Raw genomic sequence first — 17,598 nt, 5'->3', positions numbered from 1 at the left:
ACATAGAAACATAGAAAATAGGTGCAGGAGCAGGCCATTCAGCCCTTCTAGCCTGCACCGCCATTCAATGAGTTCATGGCTGAACATGAAACCTCAGTACCCCCTTCCTACTTTCTCGCTATACCCCTTGATCCCCCGAGTAGTAAGGACTTCATCTAACTCCCTTTTGAATATATTTAGTGAATTGGCCCCAACCACTTTCTGTGGCAGAGAATTCCACAGGTTCACCACTCTCTGGGTGAAGAAGTCTCTCCTCATCTCGGTCCTAAATGGCTTACCCCTTATCCTTAGACTGTGACCCCTGGTTCTGGACTTCCCCAACATTGGGAACATTCTTCCTGCATCTAACCTGTCTAAACCCGTCAGAATTTTAAACGTTTCTATGAGGTCCCCTCTCATTCTTCTGAACTCCAGTGAATACAAGCCCAATTGATCCAGTCTTTCTTGATAGGTCAGTCCCACCATCCCGGGAATCAGTCTGGTGAATCTTCGCTGCACTCCCTCAACAGCAAGAATGTCCTTCCTCAAGTTAGGAGACCAAAATTGTACACAATACTCCAGGTGTGGCCTCACCAAGGCCCTGTACAACTGTAGCAACACCTCCCTGCCCCTGTACTCAAATCCCCTCGCTATGAAGGCCAACATGCCATTTGCTTTCTTAACCGCCTGCTGTACCTGCATGCCAACCTTCAATGACTGATGTACCATGGCACCCAGGTCTCGTTACACCTTCCCTTTTCCTAATCTGTCACCATTCAGATAATAGTCTGTCTCTCTGTTTTTACCACCAAAGTGGATAACCTCACATTTATCCACATTATACTTCATCTGCCATGCATTTGCCCACTCACCTAACCTATCCAAGTCGCTCTGCAGCCTCATAGCATCCTCCTCGCAGCTCACACTGCCACCCAACTTAGTGTCATCCGCAAATTTGGAGATACTACATTTAATCCCCTCGTCTAAATCATGAATGTACAATGTAAACAGCTGGGGCCGCAGCACAGAACCTTGCGGTACCCCACGAGTCACTGCCTGCCATTCTGAAAAGTACCCATTTACTCCTACTCTTTGCTTCCTGTCTGACAACCAGTTCTCAATCCACGTCAGCACACTACCCCCAATCCCATGTGCTTTAACTTTGCACATTAATCTCTTGTGTGGGACCTTGTCGAAAGCCTTCTGAAAGTCCAAATATACCACATCAACTGGTTCTCCTTTGTCCACTTTACTGGAAACATCCTCAAAAAATTCCAGGAGATTTGTCAAGCATGATTTCCCCTTCACAAATCCATGCTGACTTGGACCTATCATGTCACCATTTTCCAAATGCGCTGCTATGACATCCTTAATAATTGATTCCATCATTTTACCCACTACTGAGGTCAGGCTGACCGGTCTATAATTCCCTGTTTTCTCTCTCCCTCCTTTTTTAAAAAGTGGGGTTACATTGGGGAACTGATCCAGAGTCAATGGAATGTTGGAAAATGACTGTCAATGCATCCGCTATTTCCAAGGCCACCTCCTTAAGTACTCTGGGATGCAGTTCATCAGGCTCTGGGGATTTATCGGCCTTCAATCCCATCAATTTCCCCAACACAATTTCCCGATTAATAAAGATTTCCCTCAGTTCCTCCTCCCTACTCGACCCTCTGACCCCTTTTATATCCGGAAGGTTGTTTGTGTCCTCCTTAGTGAATACTGAACCAAAGTACTTGTTCAATTGGTCTGCCATTTCTTTGTTCCCCGTTATGACTTCCCCTGATTCTGACTGCAGGGGACCTACGTTTGTCTTTACTAACCTTTTTCTCTTTACATACCTATAGAAACTTTTGCAATCCGCCTTAATGTTCCCTGCAAGCTTCTTCTCGTACTCCATTTTCCCTGCCCTAATCAAACCCTTTGTCCTCCTCTGCTGAGTTCTAAATTTCTCCCAGTCCCCAGGTTCGCTGCTATTTCTGGCCAATTTGTATGCCACTTCCTTGGCTTTAATACTATCCCTGATTTCCCTTGATAGCCACGGTTGAGCCACCTTCCCTTTTTTATTTTTACGCCAGACAGGAATGTACAATTGTTGTAATTCATCCATGCGGTCTCTAAATGTCTGCCATTGCCCATCCACAGTCAACCCCTTAAGTATCATTCGCCAATCTATCCTAGCCAATTCACGCCTCATACCTTCAAAGTTAGCCTTCTTTAAGTTCTGGACCATGGTCTCTGAATTAACTACATCATTCTCCATCCTAATGCAGAATTCCACCATATTATGGTCACTCTTCCCCAAGGGGCCTCGCACAATGAGATTGCTAATTAGTCCTCTCTCATTACACAACACCCAGTCTAAGTTGGCCTCCCCCCTAGTTGGTTCCTCGACATATTGGTCTAGAAAACCATCCCTTATGCACTCCAGGAAATCCTCCTCCACCGTATTGCTTCCAGTTTGGCTAGCCCAATCTATGTGCATATTAAAGTCACCCATTATAACTGCTGCACCTTTATTGCATGCACCCCTAATTTCCTGTTTGATGCCCTCCCCAACATCACTACTACTGTTGAGATCTGTACACAACTCCCACTAAAGTTTTTTGCCCTTTGGTGTTCTGCAGCTCTACCCATATAGATTCCACATCATCCAAGCTAATGTCCTTCCTAACTATTGCATTAATCTCCTCTTTAACCAGCAATGCTACCCCACCTCCTTTTCCTTTTATTCTATCCTTCCTGAATGTTGAATACCTCTGGATGTTGAGTTCCCAGCCCTGATCATCCTGGAGCCACGTCTCCGTAATCCCAATCACATCATATTTGTTAACATCTATTTGCACAGTTAATTCATCCACCTTATTGCGGATACTCCTTGCATTACGACACAAAGCCTTCAGGCTTGTTTTTTTAACACCCTTTGTCCTTTTAGAATTCTGCCGCACAGTGGCCCATCCTGTTCCCCGCCCCGGGCCTCTCCGCCCCCCACCCGCCCCCATCTCCCCTCCGTCTCCTGCCTCTGCCTCCCTTTTGTCTCCCTCGGTCTCCCTGCATTGGTTCCCATCCCCCTGGCATATTAGTTTAACTCCTCCCCAACAGCACTAGCAAACACTCCCCCTAGGACATTGGTTCCGGTCCTGCCCAGGTGCAGACCATCCGCTTTGTACTGGTCCCACCTCCCCCAGAACCGGTTCCAATGCCCCAGGAATTTGAATCCCTCCCTGCTGCACCACTGAACGAGGTGGGGGGGGGGGGGGGGGGGGGGAAGGGAAGTCATTAAATTCTATAATAGATCCTTATTTATACTTATACAAATATTATACAAATAAATCCAACCTGAATAAAAATTTATAAGCAAAGAAAAGATTAAATAAACCATCTTCCTACCTGTGTGAAAGTGCTTCACCCAGGGAGAATGCTGCAGGAAGCCTCACAAGTTGAGGCAGCCGTTCCCGCGGGGGGGGGGGCGGGGGGAGAGGAGGCAGCCGTTCGTTCCCGCGGGGGGGGGGGGGAGGTGGAGGAGGCAGCCGTTCATTCCCGCGGGGGGGGGGGGGGGGGGGGGGGAGGTGGAGGAGGCAGCCGTTCGTTCCCACGGGGGGGGGGGGGGGTGGAGGAGGCAGCCGTTCGTTCCCGGGAGGGGGGGCGGGGAGGAGGAAGCCGTTCGTTCCCGGGGGGGGGGGGGCGGGGAGGAGGAAGCCGTTCGTTCCCGGGGGGGGGGGGGCGGGGAGGAGGAAGCCGTTCGTTCCCGGGGGGGGGGGGGGGGGGGGAGGAGGAAGCCGTTCGTTCCCGGGGGGGGGGGGGGTGGAGGAGGAAGCCGTTCGTTCCCGCGGGGGGGGGGGGGGGGGTGGAGGAGGCAGCCGTTCGTTCCCGCGGGGGGGGGGGGGGGGGGAGAGGAGGAAGCCGTTCGTTCCCGGGGGGGGGGGGGGGGGGGGCGGGGAGGAGGAAGCCGTTCGTTCCCGCGGGGGGGGGGGGGGGGGAGAGGAGGAAGCCGTTCGTTCCCGCGGGGGGGGGGGGGGGGGGGGGGGGAGGAAGCCGTTCGTTCCCGCGGGGGGGGGGGGGGGGGGGTGGAGGAGGAAGCCGTTCGTTCCCGCGGGGGGGGGGGGGGAGAGGAGGAAGCCGTTCGTTCCCGCGGGGGGGGGGGGGGGGGGGGGGGGGGGGGGGAGGAAGCCGTTCGTTCCCGCGGGGGGGGGGGGGGGGGGGGAGAGGAGGAAGCCGTTCGTTCCCGCGGGGGGGGGGGGGGGGGGTGGAGGAGGAAGCCGTTCGTTCCCGCGGGGGGGGGGGGGGGGGGAGAGGAGGAAGCCGTTCGTTCCCGCGGGGGGGGGGGGGGGGGAGAGGAGGAAGCCGTTCGTTCCCGCGGGGGGGGGGGGGGGGGGGGGAGGAAGCCGTTCGTTCCCGCGGGGGGGGGGGGGGGGGGAGAGGAGGAAGCCGTTCGTTCCCGCGGGGGGGGGAGAGGAGGAAGCCGTTCGTTCCCGCGGGGGGGGGGGGGGGGGGGGGGAGAGGAGGAAGCCGTTCGTTCCCGCGGGGGGGGGGGGGGGGGGGAGGAGGAAGCCGTTCCCGACGGCGGGCGGGGGGTGGGGGGGGGGGGAGGGAGGGATTGCGGGCCTGACCGACCGAACGCAGCGTGGTGGGGGAGGAAGCCGTTCCAGACGGCGGGCCGGGGGGGGGGGGGGGGGGGGGGGGGAAGGAGACAGTGAGAAGGCTGCAGGAAGCCTCACAAGTTCAGCAGCCATTCCCGACGGCAGGGAACTGCCGCAAGAAGCCTCAGTGCTGATGTGCTGATGGCAATGTGCTTTTATTAAAAAAATGTTCAAAAATTAAACATCTACAAAGAACTACAAAAATGGCCGAGTGCCAATGTTTCGTTCACACTGCGCGTGCGTGAACGCTCCAACGCGCAGGGTTGCCGGCAGGAAAAAAACTAATTTAAATGGTACCCGCCCCCTCCCACTTACAAAATCGGCGCGAGTGGTAGGCTCCGCCCCCTGGCCGCCGCGCCAAGCAGACAAGGAGCTGCAGGGCGCTCCAGAATCGCGCGGTTTTTTTCCGGTGCCGTTTTCGGTGCGAATAACGGGCGCCCAGCTCGGAGGGGCGCCCGTTTTGTAGCGTATGGAAACTTGGGGCCTTAGTGTGGGGGTTGCTGTTTCACTTCCCCCTCATGCTGCACAATCTCTCCCTACGCTCGGCACAGTCGGGCTTTCACCCGTCTCTCCCTTGACACTGTGCACTCGGTGTGAGCGGAGTATGATGATTCCTTGCTAACCCATGGGGATAAAAATGTGTGTTGGGCAGTAGCACAGCTTGTTTTGTACTCTGCCTGGTTTCCTTTTCCATTGACTGCAATGCGCTGGTAATGCCCAACTGCCCGTTTTGGGGGATTGCCCAGGATGAATTTATACCCAATTCTCTCCATTCACTGCTGCTTAGCTCCTGCAGGGCCCGTTCGAATATGATGTTACAAGGTGGAAACCACCTAACCAGAATTTGAGTACTTTTACTGCCTCCAGGACTTTTTATGCAAAATTGTGCTACTTGTGGAGCAATTTGCGCTACAGGCAGGGGACTCAGCTTGGGAAGACATGCCACACCAAATCACTTGTCATAATGAAGAGCATCGGGACTCACCGGCAAGCGAAATGTTGATGCTTTCCAAAGCATTTTAAAAAATTCATTCACACAAGGCCAGCATTTATTGCCCATCCCCAATTGCCCTTGAATTGCTCACTCGGCCATTTCAGAGGGCAGTTGAGAGTCAACTGCTGTGGGTCTGGAGTCACATATAGGCCAGACCGGGTGAGAATAGCAGATTTCCTTCCCTAACGGACATTAGTGAATCAGATGGTTTTTACGACAATCTGGTAGTTTCATGGTCACCATTACTGATACAAGCTTTTTATTCCAGATTTATTGAATTAACAGACTTCCAATTCCCCAGCTGTCGAGGTGGGCTTTGAATTCTCATCCCCGGATTATTAGTCCAGGCCTCTGGATTACTCGTCCAGTAACAACTATGCTACTGTTCCTGCATTTCTGCTCTGGATCCAGAAGTTAAATGTAATATTCAAGTACATTTTCCAATAGTGAATTGTTCTCCATTCAAAGCCACCTCAGAATATGAAGTTGTGGTTCTTTGATGTGATTGAGGGCAGCCACATCCTTTGCCAATTACTGTCAGTTACATAGAATTACACAGAGTTTACAGCACACAAACAGGTCATTCGGCCCAACTGGCCTATGCCGGTCTATGTTTCACACAAGCTACCTCCCACCTTACTTCAGCAATATATCCTTCTATTCCTTTATCCCTCATGTATCCATCTAGCTTTGCTTGAAATGCCTCTATGCTATTCGCGTCAACTACTGCATGTGATGGCCAACATTCCCTTTAAGCTGTGCAGCCACACAGCACACCACAGAACCCATGCAGCCGGCGAGCCAGCTTTGAAATAGAAAAAACGCACAAGCGTGGAATTTTAAATGACCTGCGCAGCCCATTAAAGGAGTTGAGCCGGCCAAAAAGAAATTAGTGGGAACATTGGTGGTAGCGCATTCCACATTCTAAGCACTGTCTGGGTAAATAATTATCTCCTGAATTCCTTGTTGGATTTAGTAGTGACTGTCTGTGACTACTTTATCTTCTGAAGTTACTGCACAAATATTATTAGCTATGATTTCATCAGCTTTCCAAGCACCTGCACACTATGACAATTCAGCCCAAGTTCAGTGCATGTCCAGGCATTTTCCATGGATAGGAGAAGAAGCATAAAGCAATATTTGCCACTATTTGTGAAGAGGATTGTTAGAATCACTACACATTTTGGTGAAAAAAGTTTGTGTTTCTGGAACATAATCAAGATGAACGTGAATTAAGAAACCAAAATTTTTATGAAACGTTCACCATGAGCAAAGAGCATTTATTAAGTGTCACGTTAAGGTATATAGTGCCGATGGTTTTAACTGCAGTCTCTAGATAATCCCATTGCACATCTTAAAGTGCATGCTATCTTCAAAAAAGCATCTCAATTCATACAAACATTAAAACTATGGGCGTAACTAAATCACTTACATTTTTAAGTATTTTATGCCAATTCATCTCTCATATTGTCTACATTTCTTGCAGATACGTGTATTTTGCAACGGGGCAGCTGGCTATTGTTCGCACTTTGAAAAATATCCCCGATTCCCGATGACGTTTGGGTTGGAACATGTTATAACATCCACCACAACAGTTATCAAACCCTGAAAGCATGTCAGAAAAATAAAATGGGCCTTTGGGGATGCTTAAGCAATTCAAGAGTATCGTATAAATTCTAAGAGGGACAAATAAGGAGGGGGGAGGGGGAAACTAAACACTTGGGGAAATCACGGCAATGAAAGCTGTGCAGTAAAACAAGACATCCACTAAAACAAATGGCGTGCTTTCTTCTTCCTGATCCTTCAATTAATTTATTGCCCAGCTCTGCACAGAAACAGCTGGGTTACTTATATCATTAGCAGAAACTCCATCCAGAAAGGACAGCTCAGAAGAGTTTGAACTATATTTCAATTTGCTTTTAGACATTAACAGAGTCTGTACTAAGTAAAGCTGGGGAGATATAAAAGCCAGAAAATGAAGCAGCTGACAACTGATGTGTTAAAGATATCAGTAGAGCTAAAATCAGCAGGCCGAGGCCAAGCGGAGCAGGCTCGAGGGGCTGGATGGCCTACTCCTGCTTCTATTTCTTATGTTCTTATTAATGCATAGAGACACAAAGTGCAAAGAAAGTCAAGGATGAGAAAAGGACATTTGGCCCATCAAAGCTGATCTTTCTAATACCTTAATTCTTCCATTTTAACTTCCAATTGGATTTTGAGCATCCCTAATGATTTGGTCTCTACCACCCCACTTGACACATTATTCCCAACATTTAGCACTTTCAGTAAAGGAGGAGTAAAAAATATCCATTTAAATGTAATTTTCACTCAGTTAAATTGATATCCTCGGATCCTACTTTCCTGCCTTACAATGATGTGATATTCCTGGCTTATTATACATATAACTATGTAGTGTTTTACATATCTCAACAAAGTTGTCCCTTAAATCCTTGTCAAGCTGTTGTCTGAAAGGCTGACTTTGTCAATCAAATGGCAATTTTTTCCAAATTGGACACTGGGAATGGAGATCAGACTTAACTTTTAGTTTTACGAATACAAAATGAAGGTTAAAATTGGTAAAACAGAAAATACTGATTACCAAGAGAGTAAAATGAAAATGAAGAAACCACCCAGAGAGAGAATGTGGAAGAGGCCGTAAAATAAATAAAGGATGAATGAGAGGGTGAGCAGAATATAATAGTGTTTAAATATTTTATTTAAATTTGTGTTTGAATTAGAATGAATATAATAGGCATCAAGTTAGTCCTCATGTTTAAGACGCTTTACTGCTGCAGTTTCGGTACATAACACAAGAAAAACATAAGAAATAGGAGCAGGAGTAGGCCATTTGGCTCCTCGAGCCTGCTCCGCCATTCAATAAGATCATGGCTGATCTGATCTTGGCCTAACTCCACTTCCCCTGCCCGCTCCCCATAACCCTTCACTCCCTTGTCACTCAAAAATCTGTCTATTTCCGCCTTAAATATATTGAATGACCCAGCTTCCGCAGCTCTCTGGGGTAGAGAATTCCAAAGATTCACGACCCTCTGAGAGAAGAAACTTTATTACTAACACACCATTGCTGGAAACATAAAAAGCTGGTTGGGTGAAATGCTAGAGGGGCGATTTTCACCTGTTGGCCGCCCTGTTGGGAAGGAAAACCATGGCAGTTCCTTGGACACCCAAAGACCCACCTGAAACGGGTCTGTAAATGAAAGGCCAACACTCCCACCCGAAACAGATGGAAGGCAGCTTTTGTGTGAGAATTGTGGTTCCACACTGGTTGTAGGAGCCCTTGCCACACATACTCGGCACATTTGTACCAGTGGTGAGCGGCTTAAGCCTTGGTCCTTAAAGGGATTGCTGGAAGCCTCTCCAAAAACAGCCTAGAACATACTGGGGGGGGGGGGGGTGGCATTTTTGTCCATCTCCCCTTCTTTTACCTCCGGTTCGGCTTGCCAGTGTAGCGGCCAGATTTTCCGGCCGGCCTTTTGCCAGACTGCCCTACTACTGCTCACGAGTGTGGGCAGCCGGCCGATTGCATTCTAAAAACAGCTCGAACCAGAACACCATTTAAAGTGAAAATCAAAATTGGACTTGCTGAATGCACCGGCATTGCCATCCTGCTTAGGAAGGGCAAGTATGTGATTATTGAAGCCATTTAGAGGCATCTAACAGTAGCAGCCTGGTCTACCTGTGCGTGTTATATTTCTGAAACGTTTAACCAGTGTGAAATTCAGCTGGAAACTCCAATATCACGTTTGAACTGTTCAAATGTGCATTATTGAGCAAGACTGCAGGGCACAATGTCCCTTTAAAAAATTTACTTTCCTGTACCACACAGCTTGGGAAAACATACTAAAGCATATTGGGCTGGTTCTGTCGGGGAGTTTGAGCAGGTGAAATTACTACCTCCCACTTACCGTTTCATTTCTGCAGTTCTATAATAGATAAAAGCTGCCGAGTAATAGGCTTCTATTGAGTTTTCTCCTGGGCAGAGGCTGAACTGGCTAACCCTACTATTAGAGGCCTGACAAGTTTTGTCAATGCACTCTGCTGAATGCCTTGAGTGACAAGCGATCGATAGTCTTCACTCTCTGGGGTTATCACAGGTGACGCAGGCCTAAGTAATGCCTCCTCCAATTTAAATGCTTCCCCTGTCACAATATTTCTTTTGTCTAAGTGCCTGTAGCTAAATTTCTTATAGGAGTCGAGGTCCAAGGAATTGCAAGGTGTCTGCTCGTGAAGGCTCAGTGGAGTCTATAAATAAGCTTGGTTAAATACAGGATGACTGGTTGTGGGGAGCAAATCTGGAAACAGTGCACCCATGTTAAGGACCAGTGGGACAATATGGGCAGAAGGCAAGTCACAAAATTCATGACTAAACTAGCAGATCTCTTTTGGTGTTGTTCATGGTGAGTCGGGGGGGGGGGGGGCCTTAGGATTTGGCAGCACATGGGGGGAAAGAGAGTTGGGGATGTGTTCCGGGGTGGGGGGGGGTTTACCCAACACTGGGGCTAGGGAGCAGTTCTGGGGGTCTGAATTGTAGCAGATGTAAGGTGTTGTAGATGTTTAAAACTGGGAGGTGTGGGTATTTTGGCCAGACTCACTTCCTGGAAGAGCGTTGACACAGTCCTGAGGGCAACAGGCTGATGTCACTGCACACGCCCCATCCAGCAAAGTCAACTCTGTTTCAGCACTGTTCATCAAGGCTAAAGGTTTGCAATAATAAATGACTGGCCCACGCCACCGGTCGCTCGGCAATGTAATCATGCTCTTGGTTTGTAAGTAAGGTTTAAATACTGTGTGAAAGCAGAAAATGCTGGAAACACTCAGCCAGTCAGGCACCATCTGTAAACAAAGGTAAAATGTCAATGTTTCAGGCCTAGACCTTCAGCAGAATTGGAAGATGTTACAGGTAAACAGCTTATAAGCAGGAACAGAGTGAGGGGGGCGGGGGAGGCACATACACAAGAAAAAAAGAATGAGCTGTAAATTGATTAGGTGGCGACCAAGAGATGGTTAAATGACAGAAGTGATATTAAGTGTACAACAAAAAGAACCACGATGAGAGACATTAGAAAAATAAAAGACATATACGAGACCCAGAGGATGTGTTAATAATTAAAGCAGTTTAGCTAACTTGGAGAAAGGGGGTGTGAAAACCTGCTTTTGTCTTGCACTTTAAATCCCCTCCACATGTCCTTAAACTCGCCAGAGACACCCAGTTATCCCTTGCGCTCAGCATTGCTATGGTGCAAATGACATCTCATATGTCACATGATGTATTTATCTCATTTGTATTGGCATCATAATATACCACCTACAGGTGAGAAGCTATATTATTCACCTGGATCACCCTTAGGTTTTCTGACAGGTACAAAAAGCAATGGTGAGCTATTGGAACTGGGTCCCATTTGAAATTAAGCTCTCAACTGCCCAGATATTTTTGTGTTCCAGGCCCCCAGAAATTTGCAGCTCCTCTCTCTTTCTCTATGCTCCGTTGGCACCCGGAGTGAAAGTCAGCCAGAGAGACCAAGGAGTTTCCAAGTTCCATCTCTCACCTCAGCAAGGGGTGTCACTATTGACTTAGTGTTCCTGGGCGAGGGAGGGACAAAATCAGCCAGGGTTCCTGATTACCAACAAGTGCTACGAAGTGCATGTGTGGATATTTCACCAGGTCAAGATCAGACTTGGCTGTGGCTCCACCCATGGTCAAACTGATAGGCGACACTCAATATCGAGGGCCAAACATGAAGAATAGCCATTTGCCCAAAGAACTGTAAGGCAGCCATTAGCAGCACTTGTACCCCAGCAAGATTGTAGCAATCCATGCAGACAAATAGTCAAAATCTATCATTTGTGTTGGTGCATTCTGCACGTATTACTGGGAGTCACTCCTACATTATTAACTTTAAAATTTTTACCATTCTGTAGCAATGAATTTTTGATAAGATAATAACTCAAAATCTAGATTAGGCCCGAAGTCCATATCCAAATTTGCTCACGAGATATCTTGCATACCACATGCATAACTGCCACAATATACAAGCCTTTATTTTTGTTAAGTTAATTCTGCCTCCCAGTACTTTTCCAATAATACATTCTCTCACAATGTGAAATGAAAATGAATAATCCTGGCCTTGAAGCATCCATTTTGTGGCGTATGCTGCGGAGATCTGTTTTGTTGTGAACATTTTTGCAGGACAAGCCACTTCTGGACCCTGCACGAGTCATTGAAACTGTGGCTTCATGCTGCTCCAGTGAGCCATGAGGCAACACCACGATATCGTCCAGCTCCAGGGTATAATAGAACCATAAGGCGAGAAAAAGGGCAGTGGCAGCAGGGGTGATTCATATCATTTATAATATTTTACAGCATAGCCAGGTGAGTGACAGTGAACACATTCCAACTGGAAAACCAACACAAAAAGGTCTGATGCTACACTGACCAGGCTGAGTTTGCCAACTTAAAACGTTTCACAATTACAAAGAGTTTTTATGGGGCCAAGTTTCGGCCTGAGTTGCTCCTGTTTTTTTGGAGCAACTGGTTCAGAATGGAGTATCTTAGAAATTGCAATTCTCGGCATTTAGTTTGCTCCAGTTCTAGTCAGTTAGAACAGTTTCAGTTTGGAACAGATTTTTTTTTCAAAAGGGGGCGTGTCCGGCCACTTACGCCCGTTTTGAAAGTTTAGGCAGTGAAAACATACTCCAAACTAACTTAGAATGGAGTAAGTGTAGATTTTTGTACGCTCAGAAAAACCTTGTCTACACTTAGAAAATCAGGCGTAGGTTACAAATCAGGCGTAGGGAATGGTGGGGGGGGGGTTTAAAGGGAAGTTTACAAACATTAAACACTTCAGTTTTACAAATAAAGAGCCATCATCAATAATAAATGATAAATACATCAATAAATCAACCAATAAATCAATCAAAAAAAATTAATAAAAAATTTAAAAAAGTAAAAAATAAATAAATAAAACATGTTCTACTTACTGACTGCAGCGGCGGGACCCCCCCCCCCCAAACAGCGTGCTGGGACGCCCCACCCCCAGTGTGTCTCTGTCAGTGTCGCTATCTCTCTGTCTGTCTGTGTGTGTCTCTCACTCTCTGTCTGTCAGTGTCTGTGTTTCTGACAGCAAGGGTAGGGGGAGGAGAGAGGGAGGGGGAGAGGGAGGGAGGGAGGGGGAGAGGGAGGGAGGGAGGGAGAGAAGGGAGGGGGGGGGAAGGGAGGGAGAGAAGGGAGGGGGGGGAGAGAGAGGAGAGGGAGGCTGAATGGGCCGGGCCCGACTGGGCCCAACACCGGATTTACAGGTAGGTGGCCTGGGGTCGGGTCGGGTCCGAGGTCCGGTCCGGGGGGGGGGGTCGGGTCCGGGGATGTGGGGGTCGGGTTGGGTCCAGTGGGGGTGGGGGGGTGGTGTGGGGGAGTGGAATGGGAGTCGAGTCGGGTCCGGTCCGGGAGCAGGGGGTGGGGGGTGGGGAAGCAGGGGTCCCGTCCGGTCCGGGGACGGGGGTGCCTAAAAAATACTTACCGATTCTCCAGCTCCCTACAGGTCCTCTGGAGCTGGGCGCGGCGCAGCACAAGCTGTGGGGGGGCGGAGCCAGGTCCCTGCGCTGAAAACAATGCCGGGACCTCTGCACAGGCGCGCTACAGTGGGCGCGCATGTGCAGTAGCTCCAGGCGCCCAAAAATGTGTGGGAGGGTTCCCGAAGCACGCAGCCCCTAGTCCTGGTCGAATGGGCTCACTGGGGCGGTGTGGGTCCAGTGGGGGTGGTGGGGGGGGGGAAGGGAGAGTGAGAGTCGGGTCGGGGATGGCGGGGGGGTGGTGTGGGGGAGTGGAATGGGAGTCGAGTCGGGTCCGGGGGCGGGGGGAGCGTGGGTCGGGTCGGGTCGGGTCGGGAGGAAGCAGGAGCTGGGCGTGGGAGCTGCAGCCCGATCCACACCACCCCAGTGAGCCCATTCGGCCAGGGCTAGGGGCTGCGTGCTTCGGGCCCCTCCCACACATTTTTGGGCGCCTGGAGCTACTGCACATTCACGCCCACTGTAGCGCGCCTGTGCAGAGGTCCCGGCATTGTTTTCAGCGCAGGAACCTGGCTCCGCCCCCCCACAGCTTGTGCTGCGCCGCGCCCAGCTCCAGAGGATCTGTAGGAAGCTGGAGAATCGGCAAGTATTTTTTAGGCGCACTTTCTGGCATGAGAAACGGGCGTCCAGGTCGGGGCTGTGCCGTTTGAGGCGCGGCCCGAAACCTGGGCCCAAAGCAAGGCTGTGGTGCATTATTCCAGTCAATGTTTTGTACCTGATACTAGTAGTCTGCTCATCCTTCGACAGCACCTCACAAACCCATGAGCTCCACCACCTAGAAGGCCAAGAGCAGCAGGTGCGTGGCAAGCCCATCATCTCCCAAATTCACTTCCAGGTCACTCACCATCCTGACTTGGACTCAATATCGCCGTTCCTTCCCGACCGAACAGCACTGTGGGAGTACCTTCACCACAAAGACTGCAACATGGACAGAAGGTGGCTCATCACCACCTTCTCAAGGGCAACTAGGGATGGGCAATAAATGCTGGCCTTGCCACCAACGCCCACACCCAAGAATGAATTAGAAAAAAGAAATGCGTGGCTGGCACGCACCAGCTAGGATGGGCTGTGGTGGTTTTCCGAGGTGTTTTCAGCAACAATAGATTTAAACTGTCCTGAACGACATTGGCCTATAGTCACCATATTGATGTTACAATTCCTTTACGTCAAACTTTGCTAAACAAAGACAAAAAAAATGCCTACTCCACCCCTCAATTTGACTCAACTTCAGTGGCCACTTGAGGGCAAAAATGGATTGACCAACTTGAAAGTTTTCTGACTGCTTGTGACATAACAGACGGTGCCAGGATGGAGCTCTCTGGTTATATTATGCAGGGTAAGGAGTTTACAAAACCTCTGAAACACTGCCAGAAAGTGAACAACTAAATTACTTTGATATAGCAATGCCAAAAGAAATACTAAATATGAAACATGTGTTCTGGCAAGCTAAGAAAAATCCTGCTGATAAGATGGATGGTGTACATTATTTAATGGGTTAGCAGCCACATATAAATTTATTCATATTGATAAGAAAATAAAATTTCAAAATTAGCCAAAAAGACGCAGCTCATGCCTCTGTGAGTGTGCAGTGTTGACGCCGTACTATAACTTTATCAGTCTTAAAGGACTTTGGCAGAACCTTTGAAAGGTCCAATGTTCAAGCATTCAACAAACATTACATCAAAACAGTCATGTATGTAATGCTACAACTGAGAACAGCACACAACATGCAAGACCAGCAGGACACAGAGGACCCACTGAGAATGAACATACCAGTGACGTTCGACACATGGCAAACTGTGGGAGGTTACGCACGCAAATGTGGAAAAACAACATGTCCTAGTTTGGGCAAATCTTGGACAGCATCTGGTGAACAAAATTAGAGACAAGTTGCTGCTCTAAGCCAACTGATGGCACCAGAAAACAGACTCCAGCTTGAACTTTAAGGTACTCAACACCAGGTTATATAACCTTGCACGTCGGGGCCGCCACTCCGAATGCCGGGTCGGGCCCCCACGCTGCTCCTTTCATGGTTGTGAAGAGGGCGACTGGATTGGACGTCACCATAACCCAAGTCGGTGATTGGAGCGTGGGCAAGTACAGAAGGAGCGGTGTGGTCAGGGAGAAGGAGCGGCGATAGATTACAGAGCGACATGATTGCGGCCCAGAAGAAGCGTGGGCCCAGGGTCAGCACTGGGCCAGCCCACACTGCAATATGTGTGCGCACTAGGTCCGTGCAGCAGAGCTGGTCTCCAGTCGTCTGGGTTAATCCTTGCCACTAGACCAAGATCTAGCTCTGTCAAGCCCGTGTGGTGGCTGGTGTCAGCGGCCACCACATGTTTAAAATTCCATGCACAGGCATCTTCCACCCTTCAACATGTAGTTCCTGATCTGGAATATTAGGTCCTTCATTGAAACACCTGTGAACTCATCCTTTTTTGGCGTGGAAGCAAGTCATCCTCGATACAAGGGACTGCCTATGATGATGATGTAATATAAAATACAGCCAGAGAATGAAGCAACCAGACCAAGTCAATTTATCCTGTACAGACTGAATATTACACAATGGAACACAGAAAACAGTAGCTGAGGTTTCCATATTCAACAACAACTTGCATTTATATAGTGTCCTTAAAGTAGAGAAATATCCCAAGCTTCACAGAATTATAATTAGACAAAAACAGACACAGAGCCAAAGAAGGAAATATGAGGAGAGGTGATCAAAAGCTTGAGGTGGAGAGGCAATGGGGCTATGAGTGGGAAATGCCAGAGCATGGGGCTAGGTAGCTGATGGTAGAGTGAAGGGATGGGGCAATGCAAAAGAGGCCCGAGTTGGAGGAAGAGAATTTTGGGGGTTGCAGCACTGAAGGAGGTTACAGAGATAGGGAGAGCCAAGACCATGAAAGGATTTAAACATGAGGATGAAAATATTACATTTGAGACATTAGGGGACTGCGAGCCAATGTAGGTCAGTGAGGACAGGGGTGATGGGTGAGCGGGACTTGGTACGGGATAGGTTATGGGTAGCAGAACTTTCAAACAACTGAAGTGTACAGAGCATGGAAGGCCAGCCAGGAAGGCATTGGGCTGGTTGAGTCTGGAGATGACAAAGGCTTTGATGAGGATTTCAGCAGCAGATGGGCCGAAGTAAAGGCAGAGGTTGGTGATGCTATGGAGGTGGCAGTAGGGAGTCTTTATGGTGGAGACTACAGAGGGTTAGAAGCTCAGATCAACACAAAGTCAGGCCAATGTAAACCCTCTTCCTGCATCTACCAACAATCCTCTATCATTAAATATGGCAAACATCTAGATATTACAGCTCAACCTGTTGCAGAGTAGTATGCCTCAACTCTTCAATCAGAAACTTTGGACCATAGAAATTTCTCGATTTCTTGAAAATCAGGGAGTGTGTAAACGAGCTGCCGATTCACTTTTGCCCGTTTTGTGTTATAACCCGAGATTCATTTCTACCCCAATAGGCTCAAGTTTCGGACCCCCACTAGAAGGGCGCACATCGGAGAGGCCCGCCTAATTTGTCGAACAAAAATTGCGCCCAATACTTACCTCGTGATTCTCCGATATCTGTAGGCCTGTTTCCAGCTTGGCACGGCACAGCAGGAGCTGCTGGGGGCAGAGCTACAGCCCTGCGCCAAAATCAGTGCCGGCAGCTGCGCGTGTGCGCAGTGGAGGCTGCGCGCGTGTGCAGTAGCTCCTGGCCCCCCCCCCCCCCAGCGCGTCCTGTCTCCGGGCGACGACCCTATCCCTGGCCAAAGGGATGTCGCCTCTATCCCGGGCCGTGTGGCCTGACACATCTTATCTCATCGGTGGCGGGGACCGCCCGCCCGGCCTCTTGCTGGGGGCGGGCCCCGCCCGAAGTGCTCCGCGGGAGCCGGCGTTGGCGTCGGAGCCTGCCCGCCCGACATCTTGCTGGGAGCGGGCCCCACCCGGCGGCGGCAGGGCCCATTCAGCCTCCCTCCTGTGCAGCCCCCCCTCGTCCCCCTTCCCTCCCCTCCCCCCTCTCCTCACTGTCAGAGAAACAGAGCGACACTGACAGAGACAGAGAGAGAGACACTGACAGAGACACACGGGTTGGGGGGGGGGGGGGGCATTCCAGCATGCTGTTGGAGGGCTCCTGGTGCTGCAGTAGGTGAGTAGAAAGTTAATTTTTTACTTATTGATTGATTTTTTTATTATTTTTTTTATTTTTAATTTTTTGATTTTTTTGATTGATTTATTGGTTGATTTATTGATCATTTATTATTGATGATGGCTCTTTATTTGTAAAAGTGAAGTGTTTAATGCTTGTAAACCACCCTCTCTCTTCCCCCCACCCCCCGCCATCTCTCGTTCCCTATGCCTGATTTATAAGTGCAGGCAAGGTTTTTCTGAGTGTACAAAAATCTA

The 17,598-nt window shown here is 49.3% G+C and overlaps 1 protein-coding gene across 2 annotated transcripts in view; it reads right to left on the bottom strand.

The window, feature by feature from the left end:
- Nucleotides 1–17,598, bottom strand: part of auts2a (activator of transcription and developmental regulator AUTS2 a) — a 1,264,571-nt gene that overhangs the window by 745,250 nt on the left and 501,723 nt on the right. The gene's annotated exons all lie outside the window — the stretch shown is intronic.

Source organism: Pristiophorus japonicus, chromosome 16, assembly GCF_044704955.1.
Source record: "Pristiophorus japonicus isolate sPriJap1 chromosome 16, sPriJap1.hap1, whole genome shotgun sequence".
NCBI classification, from domain to species: domain Eukaryota; kingdom Metazoa; phylum Chordata; class Chondrichthyes; family Pristiophoridae; genus Pristiophorus; species Pristiophorus japonicus.
Note: the sequence above shows the minus strand (reverse complement) of the source record. Positions and strands in the feature narration are given on the sequence as shown.